This window comes from Chinchilla lanigera, unplaced genomic scaffold (genome assembly GCF_000276665.1).
Source record: "Chinchilla lanigera isolate Chin_1 unplaced genomic scaffold, ChiLan1.0 scaffold00001, whole genome shotgun sequence".
In the NCBI taxonomy this organism is placed as follows: domain Eukaryota; kingdom Metazoa; phylum Chordata; class Mammalia; order Rodentia; family Chinchillidae; genus Chinchilla; species Chinchilla lanigera.
Window position 1 is genome coordinate 50,140,663 of NW_004955402.1, and position 13,381 is coordinate 50,154,043.

General features: G+C 33.1%; 1 protein-coding gene across 1 annotated transcript in view; it reads right to left on the reverse strand.

The window, feature by feature from the left end:
- Positions 1–13,381, reverse strand: part of Cdh19 (cadherin 19, type 2) — a 102,976-nt gene that overhangs the window by 29,756 nt on the left and 59,839 nt on the right. The window lies entirely within an intron of this gene.

Sequence of the window (13,381 nt, forward strand, 5' to 3'; positions counted from 1 at the left end):
AAAAAAAAAAAAAAATCATTACTTGGGCTCAGCTTTAATACCTGATGAAGTAATAACATGAACAAACATATTTATTTCTCACAACTGTTCTAATTCATACTACCCATGATTATCAATAATAATGACATTTTGACTATTGATTAGAGTGCTAGTTATATTACATTCTCATAATTATCTTTATGTACTAATTTTATATGCTTTATTTATAATCCAGAATTTAGGTTTAATTTCATCAAAGGGCTATGAATAGTAAATGAAAATTTGTGTATATAATTTTGGTTTTTTGACATACTTACATAATGTAAAATACTAATATAGTCAAATTATTTTTTCCAACCCTTCTAAGGATAATATTCTTGCTGTATATGTTTTAATTCTTTCAGACATTGTTGTTTACAATAATCCATGTACTTTTTATATCCATATGTGTAATCATTGTTGTGGGTTTATGTGTGGGTGTCTAATTTTGTATTTTTATAACACACAGGCATATATATTTGCTAGGAATAAAGCTACTTAAAAGTAATTTGGGGACACATTTTCTCCTTTGAATGATTTAGGAAACGTTCAGATAGAATGAAGATAGTTGTAACACAATTTTAGATATACCCAATTCTGCAAGCCGTTTAACCTAAAGTATTCCTTAGGAGCTTTTTTATGATATGTTCTCAATAAAGTTAGTTATTTCTTACATCATTTTTGAATTTTTCCATTGTATTGTTATACATTTTAATGTTATGCTTTAAAGGAGTTATAAATTCATGGGCTAATAATGTGTGGATTTCTTAAACAGTTCAGATAATCCAAGGGTGGTATGTCACACAATTATAACACATAGTCAATGTCACACCCATCCAATAGAAGAACAAATGAAACTCCAGTAGTGATTATATTGGAATTCTTAACTTGTAATTTTTCATGAATAGTAAGTATCTTTAATCATCTTATGAAAGACATTAATGTACTGGCTTCTACTCTCATCTGCCACATGCATAGACAGTGCTGTTTTACAGAGTATTAAGTATACATAGATGACCTACAGCTTTCTCGAATGTTTTAAGAAAGGAAGGAGCCTCGTGTTACAAATGTAGAATGTGCAAAATGACTCTTATTCATAACTGCTAAGAATTACTCATAACAAAGTTCTGTTCTCTCGATTTTGTTCATCTAATAGCAATTTATCTTTACCAATTTTTAAAAGATGGATTTTGTAGAACATTATTTTTCGTCATTATATTTCAAATGAAGAGACAGGGAATCTGGAAATTTAGGATATTATCATCTAATTTGGGCAGAGTACAAAAGTGATAGTAGAGATCCCTTGCCAGTGCAACAATCTTTTTGTTATTTTTTATTAACTGTTGTTTTTGAAGTTTTATTGCCGTATGATAGGAAACGTGTTTGAATTACAACTTATGGAATTTAAGCATACAAACCAGTGTGTACAATGTCCCCAAATTAACAATAGGAAAGACCTGCAATCTTCTATTAAAGAAACACTTCATTTCTCAAAAACTTTGAATGAAACAAAGAAACAAACATTTAAAAAAATTAAATTTAGATACAGGGAACAAAAATTATTCTGCAGTGCAGTTCATTTTCACAGAGTGAAAGAAGCCATCATCATATTTGCAGACACACCCAGGCAGTATTGAAATTCTGTGTTATGTATTACTTAAGAGTAAATAAGAAATATTGTAGCTGGACATGGTGGTGCACGCTTGTAATCCCAGCACTTAGGAAGCTGAGGCAGGAGGACAGTTGCATGTTTGAGACAGCCTGGCTACAAAATGAGCTCAATATCAGCCTTAGCTGCATAGTGAGACCCTGTCTCAGAAAGACATAAAAAAAGAAGAAAGAAAGGAAGAAAGGAAGAAAGGAAGAAAGGAAGAAAGGAAGAAAGGAAGAAAAGAAGAAAGAAGAAAGAAAGAAAGAAAGAAAGAAAGAAAGAAAGAAAGAAAGAAAGAAAAGAAAGAAAAAAAGAAAGAAAAGAAAGAAGAAAGAAAGAAAGAAAGAAAAGAAAGAATGAAAGAAAGAAGGAAAGAAAGAATGAATGAATGAATGAATGAAAGAAATATTGTGACTGATTCCCAAAAACAATACAAAAATCCTGAGATACTTTTCTTTGGTTGACTCTGCAGTCATTTTGTTATCCAAAATTGTCCAGAACTTTACCTGGAAAGTTGAAACCTTATATTTCTCATATTATAACACATTTGAAGAATCTCCAATTCATTAACTAAGCATTAACAAATTATCAATTATTTTTAAGAATAAGTAATTTCTTTTGAAAATAGTGAAGAATATATACATATATATATATATATATCAAACTGGTTTGAAGACTCAGTTGAAAAGCATACAAAAATTTTTAAAATTGTTTTAAACTATTGTTTTGTCTGGCCCATTTTATTCACATTACAAAAATGAACCAGTATTGCTTATACTGTCAGAAAACTGCATACATACACACAGTCACATGACAATTAAAAAATAAGTTTCACTATGAAAGAACTTGGCTTAATATAAGTTTAGAGTACAAGCTTTATAAATCTGACAGTCTTGATGTTAACATAAAACTAATAAGGGAGAATGTTGCTTTTCTAGAATGATTTATTGATTGCTATGTTATCTAATTGCCTTAAACTATGTTACTTCAAGACTCATTAATCGGGTTGCTCTGTTAATTTAGAACTAAATCTGAAAAATTACTTTTCTTTTTGATGGCTTTAAGGTGCTTGTAAGGTAAATGACACTGAAAAGCACTCTTCACTTTGTAATTTTTCCTAAATTAACTAAAATCATTAAAATACATTTTACACATGCACTTTCTATATTGTGTTGAGATTTCCATTCATATACATGAGCTCTCAAACATGTTTCCTTTAAGTTATTATGAAATACTAGTAACAAATATTATAATTTAAAATAATATATAATCATAGGTGTATGTTCTGAAAAATGCATCGTTTGGCAAATACTTTACTGTGGAAATGCAATGTTCTTACAGAAACATAGGTGGTAAAAACCTGCCACACACCTTGGCTGTATGGAATCACCGTGCACATGCAGTCTGCTGGTGACTGAAATGTCATTAGGCGGCTCATGATCCTAAAGGCAACATGGTTTCTGAACTTGATAAAATTGAAAGATACAATAATTTGTATGAATGCATTTTACAGAGAATAATTTGAAAAACTTTCAGGAGTATCTGCCTATCCTGGCAAAATCAGTCAGATTAATAAATGAAGAATCTACCATTTCTAATGGATATGGAGTTCCTAGGTATTTCTCACTTGAGAAACTCACTCATAGTATTTGCAAAAGAATGACTTCTACATCAATATCAACGAAGCAACTTCAACACAAAATTATTTCTTCTCAATCAGCAAGTCCTCTTATGTATTAATAACAAAATTACTTTGCCAGTATTTTCAAATAACCACTACACCTGTTATTTTTGCCTGTATATTTAATTAAGTGATCTTCCAAAAATGTGTACAGTTTGAAACATGGTTATTTATAGCTGAAAGATTTACTACATTTTACACTGCTTTTAAAGATTTTATTTTTCTTAGACTGACTTTTTCAGTTTTTTAAAGAATATGATATCTTTTAATATGTAAAACACTCTTTTCTCTTAAATATTGTTATCTATTCATATTTTTCATATTAATTCTATTAAATTTATATTTATAGACTTCTGCACTGTTCCTAGAATTCATGTGTCTATTAGACATTTAGACAAAAGTTGTATTTATACGTTTCTATCACTGATGGAGAAGAAATAATTTTGTGTTGAAGTTGCTTCGTTGATATTGATGTAGAAGTCATTCTTTTGCAAATACTATGAGTGTGTGCAAGCTGAGCACAGTGGACTGACAAAATTCAAACAAGTTTAGTCAGTTCATCACACTGTGTCACAGACACCTGTACCTTATTGTTCTAATAAAAACATGTATTTACTATAATGGTAGCTGACTGTGTGTCTCAGTAGCTGTGCTGGGGAATGCAGGAAGCAATCTCTGTGTTCACCACTTGACATAATGAATGGCAAGGAGTATACATGTGTGTCAAAGTGGAAAAGGTGAGTATTACCCAGGTTATATGCCATGTTTTATTTTTGTGCACTTATAATTTTTTATTAAATGTTCTATTTTTCTTTTTCTTGTACAATTAGCACAATTCATTGTTATATGATGTGAAAGTCTGCTTTTCTAACTTTGGGAGGTGGTTGAAAGTGAGTTATCAGTTACTGACAATGACCTGGATCGTATAAACCAAAGGAGTTACCAAGATATGGCAGCTCTGACAGATAGAGATATGACAGGTGGAGAAGTACAGAATGAAGACTTTGATTCACATGAGGAAGAAAACACTAATGTAAATAAATATTTAAGTAGTCTAAAAAGCTACAGGATAGTTATGCATACCTGAATGATCTGATGTTAGAACCCTAGGTCAGAAAATGTTATTAGGTTCTTGACAGGAAGGAAACCTACTAGACAGAATGCCAACACTGTGATTCAGTGCTGGAAATTGTTTGCAAAGGACAATATTCTACAAAATTTTTTGAACTACACTACTAATGAAATTCAAGTAAGCAAATTTTAATAGTAAGAATGATTAAGCTGTACCAAGATTGGCTACAAAGACAGTCTAGTGGGTTTTTAGTAGCTCAGTGAAACACTTCGCAAATGTAGTCTGTCTCTCAGGAATTGGCTGCAGCATCCTGTATGGTTAAGATGTTCACTAGGTTCCCTGGGACAGAGCTAGTGTTCACATTTCAGGTGGGAAGAAACAGTCTCCCCCAGGGAGCAGTGGCTGGTGCATGGAAGAGCATAAGGATCCCACCGGACATGAGTGTGAGGCCCAGGAACACGTGTTTGGACCTTGGCAGGATCCAATTGGGAGGGCTGCCAGGTGGGTGCCATCCAAGCTAATCCAGAGTTCCGTGGTTGTGTGATTGGAACCCTGGATATGCAGGTGTGACGGAAGAAAGCATTACCTGTGTCTGCATATATCCAGGCAGTTGGCTGACTTGTGGCATAAAAAATGTAAAACCAGCAATACTGTCCATCAGATCCCAGAAGAAAACCCCTCTCCCTGCCCTAATGTTCGTCCTGTGCCCTCTACTGACGAATCTCAGGCCTCACTACAAACAAGAAATGCTCCCTGAGGGCGCTCTTAAATGGGTACTAACGAATGAATGTACAGCTAGAAACACTAAGTTGATAAAGGCAGATTACACAACGCACTGCCACCCCAGAAACTACATGAGCAGTCACAGACCAAAACCTCGACTCACAAAAACTAGCATGAATGCATGGTGATCTCTTTTCCTGAACATTCTCTGTCCTTTCACAATCATGTTTGTGATTTAGATCATTTATGCTTTTTGCTTTTATATGTCTTTGTGTGCACACATGTATGCATATGGGTACATGCACACATTCTTAAAATTATTTTGCTGTTTTACCAGAAAAAAAAAAATTTCCTGGAACACTTAAAGAGGCCTAGTCTTTCAATCAACAGATTACATGTCATGGTGGTGACAGTTAATACAATATATCTGAGAGTAATTGGGAAGATATAAAATTTCTCACCACAAAAGAATAACAATGCACATGTTAATTATCTGGATTAATCAACTCTACAAGGTACACTGTGCGGGCATTGGGCAGATGTATGGATGAGGTGGATATGCAGACATAAGGGATTTGGGGTTGCCACAAACCCCAAACTTCTTGGAATGCGTGGTTAGAGCTTAACTACAAGATAGCTTACAGGGCAACAAGTCCAAGTAAGATCAAAACCCTTTCCTTTAAGGAATGTATGCCCTGAACTATATTGAATAGGGTGGTGATACTGGACATCCTTGACTTTTTCTTGACTTTAGAGTGAAAGCTTTCAGTTTTTGTTCATTTAGTATGAGGTTGGCTATTGGTTTGTCATAGATGGCTTTTATCAGAGGTAAAGACCATCTACTTCAATTTTCTGTAGGGTTTTTTTTAATCATGAATAGCTTTTAGACTTTATCAAATGCTTTGTTCCTAGAGAAATTAGACAAGAGAAAGAAATAAAAGGAATAAAGATAGGAAAGGAAAAAGATAAATTGTCATTATTTGCAGATGGCAAGATACTCCACACATAAGAAGCCAAGAACTCCACAAAAAGAAATGTAGAATTAATAATAAAATTTAATTGTGTAGCTGGACTCAAATCAACACTCAGAACTCAGGAACTTTCCTGTATATAAATAACAAACTCACTGAGAGGGAAATTGGGGAAACATCTTTGATAACAATATCAAATCTAACAAAGGAAGAAAGAGATATTTACACTGAAAACTATGGTAATATGAAAAAAGAGATCAAAGAGGATGTCAGAAAATGAAAAGATATCCCTGTTCTTGGGTAGGAAGAACCAACAAAGTGAAAAATGGTCCTACACACAAAATTTTTCTACAGATGTAAGGAAGTCTCATTCAAAATACCAATAGTATACACCACAGAATTAGAGAAACAATCCTAAAAATTTGTTTGGAACCAGAAAAGATCTAGAATAGCAAAAATAATTCTGGGCAAGAAAGGCCATCAAGAGTCATCATAATCCCTGACTTTAAATCATACTACAAAGGTACTGTGACTTAAAAAAAGAAAAACAGCATGGTACTGGCAAAAAGTAGACCCAAGTATCAATGGAACAGATTATAAGATGCAAAAATAACTCTAAACATATTCAACCACCCTTATCTTCAACAAGGAGGCCAAAAACCTCACTGGAAGAAAGATAGCCTCTTTAATAAAAGGTGCCAGAAAATCAAGCTTCCCACATGCTTTAGGACCATATCTCTCACCATGCACTGAATTAAAATAAAAATAAGTCAACATATAAATCTTAAAGCAGAAATATTAAATATGCTGGATGACAGAATACAGAAAACTGTACAGAGATAGAATACAGGTGTAGGCAAGGACTTTTTGAACAAAACTCAGAGAGCAAGGGACAAATTACAAAGAATTAACAAATATGATCTCATCTTATTAAAAAGCTTTGCACAACAAAAGAATCAACAGAGTGAAGGGATAACCGATAGAGTGGGAAAAAAGAGAAGCACAGGTGCAAATTCTCTATTGTGGAATGATCACTATGTATATTTGAAAAGTACTAATAAACTTAATGAATAAAAAATAAAATTATGAACTAAAAAAAGGAATGTATGCCCTGGCCCTGGCCCTCATTCTGCTAATACTCTGATTTATTACTTAGATTGATCCTAAATTCACTCATGTAGCAGGCCACCCTGTCATTATCCTGTCCTTCCTTGATTTCTACATAAATTTCTATACATGTGTCCTTCTTTGTCCTTTAGTCTTGTTTGCCTGACCCATCAATAAAAAGTCACAGAAGCTGCTAATCATGGGTGTGTTTCCCTGAGATGCTTTCACAGGGTGGAGTCCTGATGGAGGCCGCTTCTCTGGCCCCTCTGAGAGGTGACACTGGATGTGGACTCCGGATAATCTCTCCTCCTTCACGTCATGTCACTGTTGTGAATTGCGACAGTAGACAGAGATCAAAGCATCCTTCTGTACCATAAAATACACACAAACTTTACTTCTCTGAAAACATTTAACATTTTTTAAAAAAAATAAGCCATAGTGTATGGAGGAGGAAGGAGTAAACTTCACCTTGAGACTCTTAATAGGAAGCAAAGCAGATCCTATCTAGATTCTGGATATACTGTACACTATTCCTTCAGTTTTCAGAGGTTTTATATTTCTTACCAACACCTTCTCTTTACTATATATGCCTCATATTTTAGTCTGCCCACTGTTTACACTTTGGGAAATTTTAGGCTAGGAGATTACATCAGAAAGTTTCTCTTCTTTCTGTATCACCGCCTGTTTCTCTTTCTGCAGTGGGGAGCTGTCAAAGCTGTTTGTCCCATTTGCTTTTAGCACTCAGATTCTCGGCTTGAGATAATGAAAGTATATGCTACTTCTGGGATTTCCTTTGACTTAATGAAGAATTTAAGTTATCAGTTAGTAGATTTCATTATTTGTGTTTTGATGATCCAACAATTACCTTATTTGATCTACTCCATATTCTTTATTTTTAAACATCTTCCCTATAAACTTTTAAGGAAAAAGCCTTTATTTTGATTATGGTGTCTTTTCATTTTCTTGTTAGGACTAAGTAAGGCCTAATGAAATAACTTTTATGGCTTTTTCTAGTGATCTCCTTAAAATTATTTATATAGTCATTAAAGATAATTGTAGTTTATGTATAAAATGACTTTCAGTTATAGAAGCTATGATTTATTATCATTGAAAGCAAATATTTTTGAAAGCTTACTCCACTTACATTTTAAGGTTTTCATATTACTATCTTTTTTAGGAAAGAGTATTTCTCTCAGAAGTGCTTCTTAAAGTCTTTAGTGACCCTTTGGAGAGTATATTTTAATATTTAGTGCTTGGTTTTCATTGTACTTAAAGAAAACCTACTCAGAAAATTACAATCAAAATTGGAACTCTGACTAAAATCCATAATTAATATCTGAAGAAATATGTGACAGAAACAATGACCATCTAGTAGACACTAGTGCTGTAATGCATGGTTTATTAAAATAAAGCATTTCTGTGTACAAGTAATTAAGTAATATTAATGTTGTATTAGCAGCTTTCCAATCATCTATCTACACATTTCAATCATAAAATGTAGTGTATGCAATAGGTGAGAGGACAGTTTTGGTTTTGGTGGGAGAATATAATTGGTAGGTATGCATTAGACGTTCAGATAGTTATTGGACCAGGACAAACCTCTAGCACTTAATAGTGATGTCTCCTAGTCTACCAAAGAATTATTTGATGACGTCTGTTCTCCTTCTTTGAGGAAAAAGACTGTGAAATGAGACTGACCAATGTGACATTCTGAGACTGAACAGTGGGTACTGTAGAAAGGAGGTGAAGATTAATCAGTTTAATTGTACTTTTGTCCTTAAAAGCATAAATAAAATTCTTTCTACATATGGAAAAAGAAAAGCCTGCCCTTATATTTATTTTTCAGTTATGTCAACAATTGAAGGATAGCTATTGGGGCATATGAAGTTAAAATAAGCACACTCTTTGAGATAAATACAAATTATACTCCTCATGCATAAAATAGTAACACTGAAAAAACTGGTTAAACTATTTGAAGTCTAGGATATATATTTGTAAATTGTAAATTACTTTATAGATTTCCCCATATATGCTTTAATTAAACTTTTACAGGAAACAGTGAAATCCAAAAGACTTTTCCTCCCACAGCAGAGTTTAACTCTGTGTATACTTCTATAGTATATGCATCAAACGTTAGTGTTTGAGTTTATTTTTGAGCAATTCTACTAATTTGTAGAGATTATACTTTGTTAATTTTTTTCAATCCCTGAATCATTCCAAAGGATAACGGAATATTAACTTATTCTAAAATTTTAAGAAACCATAACTCTATTTTCAATTATTATCTGGGTACACTGGAAATATTTATAGGTCCAGGAAATATATGATGGAAACAGATTAATTTTTTTAGGTTTTGAACTTTAGCAATATATTTCTTTGAACATTGTCACACCATCACAAAATTATTCCATCACTGTTCATATTTTTTTTCAAATTTGCTTTTAAGGGGCTGGGGGTTTAGCTCAGCGGCAAAAGCGCCTGCCTGGCAAGCGCAAGGTCGTGAGTTCAGTTCCCGGTACCGGAGAAAAACCAAAAAAAAAAAAACAAATTTGCTTTTAAAAGAGTTATGTAATTTGATAACTTATATGATGAATGGACTAGTTGAATGATATAAAAATGAAATCAATCTTCACTGTTGCATCATTCTTCTTTTGTAAAATAATAATTTAAAATTATGTTGCTCAAAGTACTATTTGAACTCTCAAAGAACTATAAAAGAAAACTGGCACATTATCATTTTAGTCTGATTTTAGCTTTCACTGTACACAGTTGAAAATTGAGAATTTTTATTTTACAACCATAAAACTACAGGAAACTTTTATAAGTTTTAGATGAATCAGAAGGTGAATATCAAATGCAGAAACCAACACTGTAGTCTTCTCTGGATGACAGTGAAATTCACCATGTAAACAAAAATTCAGGCTATGAGATTTCAGGTGAAGTATAAAAAGTGAATTATCTCAAATCAAAAATCAGTAAGTCAACAACATAACTCTGTATAATGAGAAAATATGATAATCCTTCTGTAAGTCTTTCAGCAGTTCATCACTTAGTGTTTTATAAAAGGAATCTTGGCCATTCTTTTGTTAAATATAAATATAACAGGTCATGTTTTTTATATTTTCAAAAGGGATGCTAATTATTGAACCCAGGCCCTTAACATTGATCTACATCTTCAGCTTTGTTTTGTATTTTCAATTTTAATTTTGACACTGGGTCTCATTAAGTTATCTACCCTGAATTTGAAGTTGCAATTTTCCTGCCTCAGCCTCTCAGTGCTGGGATTACAGGCATACACTATGAAAATTCATCTTTTATAAGATGTTTATAGAAAAATTTATTGATTCATCTTGTAAATTAAACATTGCAGAAGGTAGTGTGCATCCAGCTGTCACTAGAAAGAAAGAGAAGATCTAGAAAAAAATTGATGGGATTGATTATTCTAGTTGAAGCATAATCTAAACGCCATATTTTTGTCATCATGGATGAAGGACAGTCATTCTCTTTACAACAAAGTATGAGCTGTAGATTTAAAATTCTCTTGAAGTACTACATATTAACAAGTGTATTTTACTGATGTTTAAATTTCATTAGCCTTTGACTAGGAACACCTTAACATTCACTCTACTTCTCAAGTGTAAACACAATTCTTTTAGACTAGATTCTGTTGAACTCCCATTTCTTAGCAAATTTCTTTAGACAATTTATTATTGCATGTTCTATTTCTGATTTTCTGTAATGTAGACTAATTTTATTCTGAGCAGAGTCTCTCCCATTTTACCACCTTTAACTGTCTTTCTCAAAGATCTAGGAAACATTCCTCCCTTTGAAATGTATCCATCAGGAAAGATAATGGCCATCTCTCCAGGCCTCACTGGGATAGGAAGAACCTAACTTCCATGTAAAAAGCCATTTAAAAACACAGAATGGACTAATCAAATGGCCCAACCAAACTCCTCACTAATGTGTCCTTCAGTATTTTTTCACAAGCTTGCTCTAACAACTAAATCTGTCCAGAAGGTAGGAGAAATGCTGAGGTAGGAGAACTGCTTGAGCCCAGGAATTATGAGACCAGCCACATAGGAAGACCATGACACACAAAGAGAGAACAAGTAAACGTTCTTCAGACTTTTATTTTAACAAAAGCTGGGTTTTATCTTTGTCGCCTTTTGCAATATGTTTGCCTCTTGCTGCTGTTAATCCTGAGCAACACCTTCCTTGACATTTCCCACACATGTCCAGTGGCATTTGTTTAAATTCTAGTAAGTCATTTTTCTGTCATTACTTCATTCATATGCCTCCAAAATGTTTTGCGAAACAGCAAATTTTACAAGCAATAAACCTGACGATGTAGGAAACAGAGAATTTCCCTCTTAGAATAGTATGAGTTAAGACCATTCATGCTTCCTTCAGAAAATGACCTGAATATGTTTCAAATATTTTCTTGTTTCTTTCCCACAACATTGGTTAAGCATGCTATCTCGTTTGCAGTCAGCTGTTCCTTTATGTGATCCATAAATATCATTTTCCCTAGAGATTCTGTCCTATGTCCTTTCATATTTTTAGTCTGTATTTTCTTCCTGGATGACAACCTTTGTTAGCGATGAATATTTTAATATCTCCAAAATTGAATATCATAGGAACTTTTCTGTTCTTATCTCATATAAAAAGAAACGACTACAAGAAGGAACAGATCCTTTTTCCTTGGAACATTTTGTTTATTTGGTTTCTAGGTTACCACATTCCCCTGGATTGATGCTTATATTTTTCCGCTGGGGTTTTCTAGTACCCTCAATCAGGCCTCATCTTTTAGACTTTTTTCCTTCCCTATCCACACTCACTCTTTCAGGGCTCTCAGTACAGCACAGATTTTCAAATATCACGTATCAGACCCATAAAGTCAAATTCATTATTTCCAGCAGGGACTTCTCCCTTGAACTCTTGATTGGTACATAGTGGTCTGCAAGTTAGATCCAGTTTGCTAAGAGAAGAAATATATTAAAATAACAAAATAGATAAAATTGCAGGCAATTAAATATTTTGGTTAACTCCAGATTATATGTTTTATTTCTTCATTTTTCTTTCCTGGTATTACAAAACCAATTGATATTGTTGAGCACTGAAATCATAAAAGTGCTATACGAAATTTCATCTGGTCTGTGGTCTACCATTAATGCATTTTGCTGGAGGTTAAAAGTCTAGAATTGCAGTCTACTCTCACCAAACAAGAAGTAGAAAATGTGTAGTCATTTTCAGAGAAAGTGATCAGTAGTCTGCATTACAAATATACTGACTTCTGAGCTGTGGTTTATGAAGCAGAATTATGGAATAAAATGTACGAAGGAATTGATTCACTGTAAGCATTAAGCTGAAATGTCAACTACATTGACTTGGAAGCCACCCAGGTTATTAGTAAAGTACACTTCTGGGTGTGCCTGGGTAGGTCTTGGAGGTGTGGCCTTGGGGTCTATATATAGGCCTCCTGGAAATAGTCATAGCCCAAATCTAGTGCGCTGGTCTAGAACTAGATGCTCATCTTATATACATTATTGTTTTCATAAATCTGTTCAGTGACTTCAGCACAGCTCATACCAGTATATATACAGCTTTGTTTGTAAATGTACTTACCACAGGGGCATTTGTAGAAAAAAGGGTATATAAGATGAAGTGAACTAAGAAATTTTTTAAACTTTAGGAATAGATTATGTTATAAATGTGATACACAAAATATATTTTAGCTGTGTTAAATGCACATTAACTTACCATACTATTTTATACTTTGAATTTATAATGTTTTGTATGTTTCAGAAAGCCAGCAGAAATTATCATGAATGTTTTTACCATAAAAAATGGTAAATGCTTGTTTCAAAAGATATTTTTAACCTAATTTAATCATTACACTATGTATAAAAGCTTTGAAACATAATGGTACCCTTTGTAGGTATAATTTTAAAAAACTATTTTTATATACCATTAAAAGTAAGTTGAGTTTAACTTAAAAGTTTTAATTAAATTTTCCGAAAACACACATTCTTTGTTTAATGACCTACCTGTTTAAGGACTGTTTGAACTTAGTACAGAGGTGCTTTTTTCAGATTTAGGATTCGCCACTCAGACTAATGACTTGTCTTTTTTTCTTTTTTGCTACAGTTCATGCG